This window comes from Rutidosis leptorrhynchoides, chromosome 2 (assembly GCF_046630445.1).
Source record: "Rutidosis leptorrhynchoides isolate AG116_Rl617_1_P2 chromosome 2, CSIRO_AGI_Rlap_v1, whole genome shotgun sequence".
NCBI lineage: Eukaryota > Viridiplantae > Streptophyta > Magnoliopsida > Asterales > Asteraceae > Rutidosis > Rutidosis leptorrhynchoides.
In genome coordinates, this window is record NC_092334.1 from 394,536,647 (window position 1) to 394,551,024 (window position 14,378).

Consider the following 14,378-nt stretch of genomic DNA (forward strand, 5'->3'; position numbering starts at 1 on the left):
TAGGTCACCTGAACCAAATCGGATGTCAACCATAAGAACGGTGGTTGCATAGCATGGTCGAAGACAGGACCTTGTGCCAGACCGAAAAAATATAGGGTGATCTTTACTATTGCTCCTACAAAGGATAGTAATTGCATCTGACACATTGTAGACCATAATTATCTGCATGTCATGGGACATTGCCTTAACAGTTGCTTGTTCATCGCTTTCCTTTACAACCGGATGGTAGTTTACTGAAAGGTAATATACGGAGCAAGTATACTGGACATGTTGCTTTCCTAATACAAGGTTAGCAAGTGGGTGACACAAAACCACAAGTTTTGAGCTAAAATTTTAAAAATCTGAAACCCACAAAACTCACAAAAATATTTTGCAAACACCGGTGAAGAGTTATTCCAGAAAACTTGTCTAGGGTAAAATCTAGCTTGAATTTTCAAAAGATCAAATGTTTTCATAAAGATCCAATTTTCTTAAAGGATCTAAATTTTTATAGTCATGTGGGACTGTAAATCACATTGTTACTATCATTGTTTATACCACCGTATCAAAATCACTGATGTATAAAGTGTGAGAATAAAAAAAAAAGTGTGATTCGAGTGAAGTGTGATTTAATTTCAAGTTATGTATTGCTTGAGGACAAGCAACGTTTAAGTGTGGGGATATTTGATAGTGCTCCAAATGAACATATATTTAGGAGCAATATCCTTCCAATATGTAAAGCTTTTAGTTGCAATTGTTCTATTTTTATGTAATAATCGTTTAAATAAATAAGTGCGAAAACAAAAGACAGAATCGACGATTTGAAGACGCAAATGACCAAAAAGCTAAAAAGTACAAAGTACAATCCAAGTGGTTCAATTTATTGATGAGAAACGCCTAAAAATGACAAGAGTACAAGCCGCAAAACGCAAAGTACAAGATATCTAAACGTACGAAAAGGCGTTCGAAAATTCGGAACTGAGAGAATTTATGAATTTTGGTGAAAGAGATCCAGATCTCTTGATTTGAGAGAATTGATAGACTTTGATTCTTTGGAGTATCCATTTTGGATAGATAACGGCTTAGAATTTTGTAAAAGTTTTTTTTCAGAAGAGGCGGATTTTGCTAAGACTTTGTCTAGAATTTTCTTTTGCGCTTCCAGCTTTCTTCTTCATAGCATCTTCTCGGGTTTCTTTTTGCCTTATTTAGAGACTTTTGCTCTTTGAGACTTTGCTCTTTCATAATCATTTTTTTGGCATACCCTTTCTTCATAACTTTTGTCTTTCGTTTCTGGTGCCCAGAGAGGAAGTGATAATCCACTAAAAATAGGTCTTTGACCTATCAAAAACAATCAGGGGTTCGGAATCTTTCGACTACTGCTTTTGAAGCAAATTTGATCGATCTATCTCTTCATCAATCTCTGGATCTTTGGATGAATGGAAAGGGGAGTGAAAGTGAATGGTGTATTTTGGGAGTAAATTTGGGGGTGAATATTTCTGATTCATCAACTCTTTACGTGAGTTGGTCGGTTTAAATTGCGTGGAGTGGAAACAAAAACAGAGGGTTTTTTGTGTTCTCTATTCAGAATGATTTCGGAAGGAGTATCGCACCTGCACCACGTATGGTGCTCACTAACCATTGGCCTTGAAACGTATGTCTGAACCAAGTTCTAATTTGAACCGTACACCGGCACGCTCATCAATTGAAACAACAAAGCACTGTAGATTTGATGGGTCATACAGATACTTTGGGTCCAATATTCCTCGCTTTTTAGAGTAGGGGTCGTGCTTGATCATGCGTAGCCTTTTACATATTTTCTTAAAAGACATCTTTTGACACAAAACATAAGTTTCAGCTTAATCGTTCCGTTCTAATTGATGTGCGTAGAGGTGTATACAAAATAATTATATTTTTACAAGGAAATACTATTAAATACAATACAATTTTACACAAGTTATTTATTTATTTATAGAGTGGATATACCTAAACCTTGCTACAACACTTATAGGCAGTGTACCTAATCGTACAGTAGTGTAGTTTTTAGTAAGTCCGGTTCGTCCACAGGGAACTAGCCAAGTTTAACGCTATATTTTTAAAACTATATTTGTATAAATATAAATATAAATATAAGTAGTATTATTATTATAAAAGGGGGTTTTTACCGTTTAATGACCGGTTTGTCGATTTTAAAACTTAAGTCGCAGTTAAAACCTAATGTAAAATATTAAAAATAAATATAACTTAATTTTAAGCGTAAAGTAAATAACGATAATGAAATTGCGATAAATAAAAGTGCGATAAATAAAATGACGATAAATAAAATTGCGATAATTAAAAAGTACGATAAATAAAATGACAATAAATTAAAGTGTGATAATTAAAAGTGCAATTAAATATGAAATAAAGGAATTATGTGTAGTGACCCGAACTTTTCCATGTTTATATATATTAATTGAGATTGATATTTACATGATTAAATGTTTCTAACATGTTAAGCAATCAAATTTGTTAAGACTTGATTAATTGCAATATGTTTCATATAGGCAATTGACCACCCAAGTTGACCGGTGATTCACGAACGTTAAAACTTGTAAAAACTATATGATGACATATATATGGATATATATATATAGTTAACATGATACTATGATAAGTAAACATATTATTAAGTATATTAACAATGAACTACATATGTAAAAACAAAACTACTAACTTAATGATTTTTAAACGAGACATATATGTAACGATTATCGTTGTAAAGACATTTAATGTATATATATCATATTAAGAGATATTCATACATGATAATATCATGATAATATAATAATTTAAAATCTCATTTGATATTATAAACATTGGGTTAACAACATTTAACAAGATCGTTAACCTAAAGGTTTCAAAACAACACTTACATGTAACGACTAACGATGACTTAACGACTCAGTTAAAATGTATATACATGTAGTGTTTTAATATGTATTTATACACTTTTGAAAGACTTCAATACACTTATCAAAATACTTCTACTTAACAAAAATGCTTACAATTACATCCTCGTTCAGTTTCATCAACAATTCTACTCGTATGCACCCGTATTCGTACTAGTACAATACACAGCTTTTAGATGTATGTACTATTGGTATATACACTCCAATGATCAGCTCTTAGCAGCCCATGTGAGTCACCTAACACATGTGGGAACCATCATTTGGCAACTAGCATGAAATATCTCATAAAATTACAAAAATATGAGTAATCATTCATGACTTATTTACATGAAAATAAAATTACATATCCTTTATATCTAATCCATACACCAACGACCAAAAACACCTATAAATACTTTTATTCTTCAATTTTCTTCATCTAATTGATCTCTCTCAAGTTCTATCTTCAAGTTCTAAGTGTTCTTCATATATTCTACAAGTTCTAGTTACATAAAATCAAGAATACTTTCAAGTTTGCTAGCTCACTTCCAATCTTGTAAGGTGATCATCTAACCTCAAGAAATCTTTGTTTCTTACAGTAGGTTATCATCCTAATACAAGGTAATAATCATATTCAAACTTTGGTTCAATTTCTATAACTATAACAATCTTATTTCAAGTGATGATCTTACTTGAACTTGTTTTCGTGTCATGATTCTGCTTCAAGAACTTCGAGCCATCCAAGGATCCGTTGAAGCTAGATCCATTTTTCTCTTTTCCAGTAGGTTTATCCAAGGAACTTAAGGTAGTAATGATGTTCATAACATCATTCGATTCATACATATAAAGCTATCTTATTCGAAGGTTTAAACTTGTAATCACTAGAACATAGTTTAGTTAATTCTAAACTTGTTCGCAAACAAAAGTTAATCCTTCTAACTTGACTTTTAAAATCAACTAAACACATGTTCTATATCTATATGATATGCTAACTTAATGATTTAAAACCTGAAGACACGAAAAACACCGTAAAACCGGATTTACGCCGTCGTAGTAACACCGCGGGCTGTTTTGGGTTAGTTAATTAAAAACTATGATAAACTTTGATTTAAAAGTTGTTATTCTGAGAAAATGATTTTTATTATGAACATGAAACTATATCCAAAAATTATGGTTAAACTCAAAGTGGAAGTATGTTTTCTAAAATGGTCATCTAGACGTCGTTCTTTCGACTGAAATGACTACCTTTACAAAAATGACTTGTAACTTATTTTTCCGAATATAAACCTATACTTTTTCTGTTTAGATTCATAAAATAGAGTTCAATATGAAACCATAGCAATTTGATTCACTCAAAACGGATTTAAAATGAAGAAGTTATGGGTAAAACAAGATTGGATAATTTTTCTCATTTTAGCTACGTGAAAATTGGTAACAAATCTATTCCAACCATAACTTAATCAACTTGTATTATATATTATGTAATCTTGAGATACCATAGACACGTATACAATGTTTCGACCTATCATGTCTACACATCTATATATATTTCGGAACAACCATCGACACTCTATATGTGAATGTTGGAGTTAGCTATACAGGGTTGAGGTTGATTCCAAAATATATATAGTTTGAGTTGTGATCAATACTGAGATACGTATACACTGGGTCGTGGATTGATTCAAGATAATATTTATCGATTTATTTCTGTACATCTAACTGTGGACAACTAGTTGTAGGTTACTAACGAGGACAGCTGACTTAATAAACTTAAAACATCAAAATATATTAAAAGTGTTGTAAATATATTTTGAACATACTTTGATATATATGTATATATTGTTATAGGTTCGTGAATCAACCAGTGGCCAAGTCTTACTTCCCGACAAAGTAAAAATCTGTGAAAGTGAGTTACAGTCCCACTTTTAAAATCTGATATTTTTGGGATGAGAATACATGCAGGTTTTATAAATGATTTACAAAATAGACACAAGTACGTGAAACTACATTCTATGGTTGAATTATCGAAATCGAATATGCCCCTTTTTATTAAGTCTGGTAATCTAAGAATTAGGGAACAGACACCCTAATTGACGCGAATCCTAAAGATAGATCTATTGGGCCTAACAAACCCCATCCAAAGTACCGGATGCTTTAGTACTTTGAAATTTATATCATATCCGAAGGGTGTCCCGGAATGATGGGGATATTCTTATATATGCATCTTGTTAATGTCGGTTACCAGGTGTTCACCATATGAATGATTTTTATCTCTATGTATGGGATGTGTATTGAAATATGAAATCTTGTGGTCTATTATTATGATTTGATAATATATAGGTTAAACCTATAACTCACCAACATTTTTGTTGACGTTTTAAGCATGTTTATTCTCAGGTGATTATTAAGAGCTTCCGCCGTCGCATACTTAAATAAGGACGAGAATTGGAGTCCATGCTTGTATGATATTGTGTAAAAACTGCATTCAAGAAACTTATTTTGTTGTAACATATTTGTATTGTAAACCATTATGTAATGGTCGTGTATAAACAGGATATTTTAGATTATCATTATTTGATAATCTACGTAAAGCTTTTTAAAACCTTTATCTATGAAATAAAGGTTATGATTTGTTTTAAAAATGAATGCAGTCTTTGAAAAACGTCTCATATAGAGGTCAAAACCTCGCAACGAAATCAATTAATATGGAACGTTTTTAATCAATAAGAACGGGACATTTCAGTTGGTATCCGAGCGTTGGTCTTAGAGAACCAGAATTTTGCATTAGTGTGTCTTATCGAGTTTGTTAAGATGCATTAGTGAGTCTGGACTTCGACCGTGTTTACTTGAAAAATAAATGCTTAACAAATTTTGTTGGAAACTATATATTTTTAACATGTGAATATTATGTGATATATTAATCTCTTAACGTGTTTGATATTATGTGATAGATGTCTACCTCTAGAACAAATCCCATTGACTCACCTAATAATAATGAAGAGTCAAATGTAAATTGGAATGATTCGTGGACTGATTCACAAGTTCCCGAAGAGGAACCGGAAGAAGAGTCGGAACCGGAAGAAGAATCGGAACCGGAAGAAGAATCGGAACCGGAAGAAGAAATAGAACCCGTGGGGGAAATAATAAAACGGTTAAGTAGAAGAAAATCCTCAACCAATCGACCAAAGTTAATTATGGTCAATGGTGTTTCCGCCAAGGAAGCAAAATATTGGGAGGATTACCAATTCTCCGATGAATCGGATTCTGACGAGAATTCCGATGATGTTATAGAAATTACCCCAACTGAATTTAAAAAGGCAAAAGAAAATAATAAGAGAAAGGGCATAAAAATAGAGAAATCTAATTCCAACCCCGATGAACTTTATATGTATCGTCAACCCCCGAAGCCCTTAAGTTGTAACAATGACCCGGGAACCTCTAAACCACCAGGTTTTTCTAAACCAATGTGGAAAACGACGGCTCGTATTAGGGGAACATCATATATCCCTAGAAACTTGGCAAAACGAACCAAAACCGAAGAAGAAGAAACGAGCGAGTCGGAATAAGATAGTTGTATTCGTGTGGTGTAATATATGTAATATAGTGTGCTTATGCTTTATGATATATGTAAAAATTGCTTGTATTAATAAGTAATTTTTTTTTTATGAATCTAACTCTTGTCTATTTTACAGTTTAAAAACACAAAATGGATAGACAACCCAATATTTTAAGAGACCTACCCGGAGACATGATTGATGAAATCTTGTCTAGAGTCGGTCAGAATTCCTCGGCACAACTATTTAAGGTGAAATCAGTTTGTAAGACATTCGAAGAATGTTCCAAGAATGTCTTGGTTTATAAGAGACTTTCGTTTGAAAGATGGGGGATATCACATTGTGAAACCCATAAGTTACGATGTGTTTACTTTGACGCATATATTGCGGGGAACCCAAATTCTATTTTACGCAACGGATTAAGAAATTATTTTGACTCAATGTATCCGAATATAGGACTTCATGATTTAGAAAAAGCGGCTAACATGCAACATAAAGAAGCATGTTATGCTTACGGGTTAGTAATGTTCGCTTCTCGCCAAAGTGAGAACAAGAACATCGGGCTACAACTATTAAACAAAATGTTCCCACAAGTAATAGAATCGGTAATTGGGGTAAGAAATGAGGTTTTTAGATTGTTACGGGACTGTTGGACATTACGTAACCCTCGTCCCTTTGACGACGTTACAACACGCTGTCTTATCAACGGCCATAACGGTTATGTTCCACAAGACCAAGGATGGGAAGTAATCCTAGTAAAACCAGAATGCATGACTTGTTTCTGGACGTATGAATTACGTGTCTTTATTGCCTTTGCTGAACGACTTGTGTACTAGCTAGAATTATCTTCACAACTATCTTGTATCAAAGTTATTGTGTGCTATATTTCATGCTTTATGTAAAAAATAAGCGGTATTGTAAGTTTGTAAAATATTGTATAAAAGTTTGAACGCGAAATATTATTATAATCAGTTTTTCATATAGAATTGTAGTAGTTGAATTGTATATTAGCTACTAAGTATGAACTTAACGGGTAGGTACTACCCGAATTTAAACTTATAAAACGCTAATATGAAGAAAAAGCTTTTATAAATGAGTTCATATTATGCTACGAAATACTATTAACTACTCTTAATATTCTGTATGATTAACTTGTTCCATTTGACTATTTTGAAGGAAATGGCACTGACTACTCGACACACCGTGAATATGAATGAAGAGGAATTCTGTACTTTTCTAGCTTCAAACATAGCCGCAGTACAGGCTGCGCTACATACCAACAATAACCTTGGATCTAGCAGTACAGGAAATCGTGTAGGATGCACCTACAAAGAATTCACTGCCTACAAACCTTTGGAATTTGATGGAACCGAAGGACCGATCGGATTGAAACGGTGGACCGAGAAGGTCGAATCGGTGTTTGCCATAAGTAAGTGTACTGAAGAGGAAAAAGTGAAGTACGCTTACGTTTTATTTGATTCGGGTGCGGATAGAAGCTATATGAGTAGAGATTTTTGTGCTAAATTAAGTTGTCCATTGACGCCGTTGGATAGTAAATTTTTACTCGAATTACCAAACGGTAAATTAATTTCAGCAGATAATATATGCCGGAATCGAGAAATTAAACTGGGTAGCGAAACATTTAAGATTGATTTGATACCAGTGGAGTTAGGGAGTTTTGATGTAATAGTTGGCATGGACTGGCTGAAGAAGGTGAAAGCAGAGATCGTATGTTATAAAAATGCAATTCGCATTGTACGAGAAGAAGGAGAACCCTTAATGGTGTCTGGAGAAAAGGGCAACACGAAGCTACATCTTATTAGTAATTTGAAGGCACAAAAACTAATAAGAAAAGGTTGCTATGCTGTTCTAGCACACGTTGAGAAAGTACAACCTGAAGAAAAGAGCATCAATGATGTTCCCATTGCAAAAGAATTTCCCGATGTATTTTCGAAAGAATTACCGGGATTACCCCCACATCGATCCGTTGAATTTCAAATAGATCTTGTACCAGGAGCTGCACCAATAGCTTGTGCTCCTTACAGACTCGCACCCAGCGAGATGAAAGAACTGCAAAGCCAATTACAAGAACTATTAGAACGTGGTTTCATTCGACCAAGCACATCACCATGGGGAGCTCCTGTTTTGTTTGTCAAGAAGAAGGATGGTACATTTAGGTTGTGTATTGACTACAGAGAGTTGAACAAACTTACCATCAAAAACCATTATCCACTGCCGAGAATTGATGACTTATTTGATCAACTACAAGGCTCGTTGGTTTATTCAAAGAACGATTTACGTTCTGGATATCATCAAATGCGAGTAAAGGAGGATGATATTCCAAAAACTGCTTTTAGGACGCGTTATGGTCATTACGAGTTTATGGTTATGCCGTTTGGATTGACTAACGCACCAGCTGTGTTCATGGACCTTATGAACCGAGTGTGCGGGCCATATCTTGACAAGTTTGTCATTGTTTTCATCGATGACATACTTATTTACTCAAAGAATGATCAAGATCACGAAGAACATTTGAGAAAAGTGCTAGAAGTATTGAGGAAAGAAAAATTGTACGCTAAGTTTTCAAAGTGTGCATTTTGGTTGGAAGAAGTTCAATTCCTCGGTCACATAGTGAACAAAGAAGGTATTAAGGTGGATCCGGCAAAGATAGAAACTGTTGAAAAGTGGGAAACCCCGAAAACTCCGAAACACATACGCCAGTTTTTAGGACTAGCTGGTTACTACAGAAGGTTCATCCAAGACTTTTCCAGAATAGCAAAACCCTTGACTGCATTAACGCATAAAGGGAAGAAATTTGAATGGAATGATGAACAAGAGAAAGCGTTTCAGTTATTGAAGAAAAAGCTAACTACGGCACCTATATTGTCATTGCCTGAAGGGAATGATGATTTTGTGATTTATTGTGACGCATCAAAGCAAGGTCTCGGTTGTGTATTAATGCAACGAACGAAGGTGATTGCTTATGCGTCTAGACAATTGAAGATTCACGAACAAAATTATACGACGCATGATTTGGAATTAGGCGCGGTTGTTTTTGCATTAAAGACTTGGAGGCACTACTTATATGGGGTCAAAAGTATTATATATACCGACCACAAAAGTCTTCAACACATATTTAATCAGAAACAACTGAATATGAGGCAGCGTAGGTGGATTGAATTATTGAATGATTACAACTTTAAGATTCGTTACCACCCGGGGAAGGCAAATGTGGTAGCCGATGCCTTGAGCAGGAAGGACAGAGAACCCATTCGAGTAAAATCTATGAATATAATGATTCATAATAACCTTACTACTCAAATAAAGGAGGCGCAACAAGGAGTTTTAAAAGAGGGAAATTTATAAGATGAAATACCCAAAGGATCGGAGAAGCATCTTAATATTCGGGAAGACGGAACCCGGTATAGGGCTGAAAGGATTTGGGTACCAAAATTTGGAGATATGAGAGAAATGGTACTTAGAGAAGCTCACAAAACCAGATACTCAATACATCCTGGAACGGGGAAGATGTACAAGGATCTCAAGAAACATTTTTGGTGGCCGGGTATGAAAGCCGATGTTGCTAAATACGTAGGAGAATGTTTGACGTGTTCTAAGGTCAAAGCTGAGCATCAGAAACCATCAGGTCTACTTCAACAACCCGAAATCCAGGAATGGAAATGGGAAAACATTACCATGGATTTCATCACTAAATTGCCAAGGACTGCAAGTGGTTTTGATACTATTTGGGTAATAGTTGATCGTCTCACCAAATCAGTACACTTCCTGCCAATAAGAGAAGATGACAAGATGGAGAAGTTAGCACGACTGTATTTGAAGGAAGTCGTCTCCAGACATGGAATACCAATCTCTATTATCTCTGATAGGGATGGCAGATTTATTTCAAGATTCTGGCAGACATTACAGCAAGCATTAGGAACTCGTCTAGACATGAGTACTGCCTATCATCCACAAACTGATGGGCAGAGTGAAAGGACGATACAAACGCTTGAAGACATGCTACGAGCATGTCTTATTGATTTCAGAAACAGTTGGGATCGACATCTACCGTTAGCAGAATTTTCCTACAACAACAGCTACCATTCAAGCATTGAGATGGCGCCATTTGAAGCACTTTATGGTAGAAATTGCAGGTCTCCAATTTGTTGGAGTGAAGTGGGGGATAGACAGATTACGGGTCCGGAGATTATACAAGAAACTACCGAGAAGATCATCCAAATTCAACAACGGTCCGAAAACCGCCCAAAGTCGACAAAAGAGCTACGCTGACATTAAAAGAAAAGATATAGAATTTGAAATTGGAGAGATGGTCATGCTTAAAGTTGCACCTTGGAAAGGCGTTGTTCGATTTGGTAAACGAGGGAAATTAAATCCAAGGTATATTGGACCATTCAAGATTATTGATCGTGTCGGACCAGTAGCTTACCGACTTGAGTTACCTCAACAACTCGCGGCTGTACATAACACTTTCCACGTCTCGAATTTGAAGAAATGTTTTACTAAAGAAGATCTCACTATTCCGTTAGATGAAATCCAAATCAACGAAAAACTTCAATTCATCGAAGAACCCGTCGAAATAATGGATCGTGAGGTTAAAAGACTTAAGCAAAACAAGATACCAATTGTTAAGGTTTGATGGAATGCTCGTAGAGGACCCGAGTTCACCTGGGAGCGTGAAGATCAGATGAAGAAGAAATACCCGCATCTATTTCCAGAAGATTCGTCAACACCTTCAACAGCTTAAAATTTCGGGACGAAATTTATTTAACGGGTAGGTACTGTAGTGACCCGAACTTTTCCATGTTTATATATATTAATTGAGATTGATATTTACATGATTAAATGTTTCCAACATGTTAAGCAATCAAATTTGTTAAGACTTGATTAATTGAAATATGTTTCATATAGGCAATTGACCACCCAAGTTGACCGGTGATTCACGAACGTTAAAACTTGTAAAAACTATATGATGACATATATATGGATATATATATATATATATATATAGTTAACATGATACTATGATAAGTAAACATATTATTAAGTATATTAACAATGAACTACATATGTAAAAACAAAACTACTAACTTAATGATTTTTAAACGAGACATATATGTAACGATTATCGTTGTAAAGACATTTAATGTATATATATCATATTAAGAGATATTCATACATGATAATATCATGATAATATAATAATTTAAAATCTCATTTGATATTATAAACATTGGGTTAACAACATTTAACAAGATCGTTAACCTAAAGGTTTCAAAACAACACTTACATGTAACGACTAACGATGACTTAACGACTCAGTTAAAATGTATATACATGTAGTGTTTTAATATGTATTTATACACTTTTGAAAAACTTCAATACACTTATCAAAATACTTCTACTTAACAAAAATGCTTACAATTACATCCTCGTTCAGTTTCATCAACAATTCTACTCGTATGCACCCGTATTCGTACTCATACAATACACAGCTTTTAGATGTATGTACTATTGGTATATACACTCCAATGATCAGCTCTTAGCAGCCCATGTGAGTCACCTAACACATGTGGGAACCATCATTTGGCAACTAGCATGAAATATCTCATAAAATTACAAAAATATGAGTAATCATTCATGACTTATTTACATGAAAACAAAATTACATATCCTTTATATCTAATCCATACACCAACGACCAAAAACACCTACAAACACTTTCATTCTTCAATTTTCTTCATCTAATTGATCTCTCTCAAGTTCTATCTTTAAGTTCTAAGTGTTCTTCATATATTCTACATGTTCTAGTTACATAAAATCAAGAATACTTTCAAGTTTGCTAGCTCACTTCCAATCTTGTAAGGTGATCATCCAACCTCAAGAAATCTTTGTTTCTTACAGTAGGTTATCATCCTAATACAAGGTAATAATCATATTCAAACTTTGGTTCAATTTCTATAACTATAACAATCTTATTTCAAGTGATGATCTTACTTGAACTTGTTTTCGTGTCATGATTCTGCTTCAAGAACTTCGAGCCATCCAAGGATTCGTTGAAGCTAGATCCATTTTTCTCTTTTCCAGTAGGTTTATCCAAGGAACTTAAGGTAGTAATGATGTTCATAACATCATTCGATTCATACATATAAAGCTATCTTATTTCGAAGGTTTAAACTTGTAATCACTAGAACATAGTTTAGTTAATTCTAAACTTGTTCGCAAACAAAAGTTAATCCTTCTAACTTAACTTTTAAAATCAACTAAACACATGTTCTATATCTATATGATATGCTAACTTAATGATTTAAAACCTGGAGACACGAAAAACACCGTAAAACCGGATTTACGCCGTCGTAGTAACACCGCGGGCTGTTTTGGGTTAGTTAATTAAAAACTATGATAAACTTTGATTTAAAAGTTATTATTCTGAGAAAATGATTTTTATTATGAACATGAAACTATATCCAAAAATTATGGTTAAACTCAAAGTGGAAGTATGTTTTCTAAAATGGTCATCTAGACGTCGTTCTTTCGACTGAAATGACTACCTTTACAAAAACGACTTGTAACTTATTTTTCCGAATATAAACCTATAATTTTTCTATTTAGATTCATAAAATAGAGTTCAATATGAAACCATAGCAATTTGATTCACTCAAAACGGATTTAAAATGAAGAAGTTATGGGTAAAACAAGATTGGATAATTTTTCTCATTTTAGCTACGTGAAAATTGGTAACAAATCTATTCCAACCATAACTTAATCAACTTGTATTATATATTATGTAATCTTGAGATACCATAGACACGTATACAATGTTTCGACCTATCATGTTGACACATCTATATATATTTCAGAACAACCATAGACACTCTATATGTGAATGTTGGAGTTAGCTATACAGGGTTGAGGTTGATTCCAAAATATATATAGTTTGAGTTGTGATCAATACTGAGATACGTATACACTGGGTCGTGGATTGATTCAAGATAATATTTATCGATTTATTTCTGTACATCTAACTGTGGACAACTAGTTGTAGGTTACTAACGAGGACAGCTGACTTAATAAACTTAAAACATCAAAATATATTAAAAGTGTTGTAAATATATTTTGAACATACTTTGATATATATGTATATATTGTTATAGGTTCGTGAATCAACCAGTGGCCAAGTCTTACTTCCCGACGAAGTAAAAATCTGTGAAAGTGAGTTATAGTCCCACTTTTAAAATCTGATATTTTTGGGATGAGAATACATGCAGGTTTTATAAATGATTTACAAAATAGACACAAGTACGTGAAACTACATTCTATGGTTGAATTATCGAAATCGAATATGCCCCTTTTTATTAAGTCTGGTAATCTAAGAATTAGGGAACAGACACCCTAATTGACGCGAATCCTAAAGATAGATCTATTGGGCCTAACAAACCCCATCCAAAGTACCGGATGCTTTAGTACTTTGAAATTTATATCATATCCGAAGGGTGTCCCGGAATGATGGGGATATTCTTATATATGCATCTTGTTAATGTCGGTTACCAGGTGTTCACCATATGAATGATTTTTATCTCTATGTATGGGATGTGTATTGAAATATGAAATCTTGTGGTCTATTATTATGATTTGATAATATATAGGTTAAACCTATAACTCACCAACATTTTTGTTGACGTTTTAAGCATGTTTATTCTCAGGTGATTATTAAGAGCTTCCGCCGTCGCATACTTAAATAAGGACGAGAATTGGAGTCCATGCTTGTATGATATTGTGTAAAAACTGCATTCAAGAAACTTATTTTGTTGTAACATATTTGTATTGTAAACCATTATGTAATGGTCGTGTATAAACAGGATATTTTAGATTATCATTATTTGATAATCTACGTAAAGCT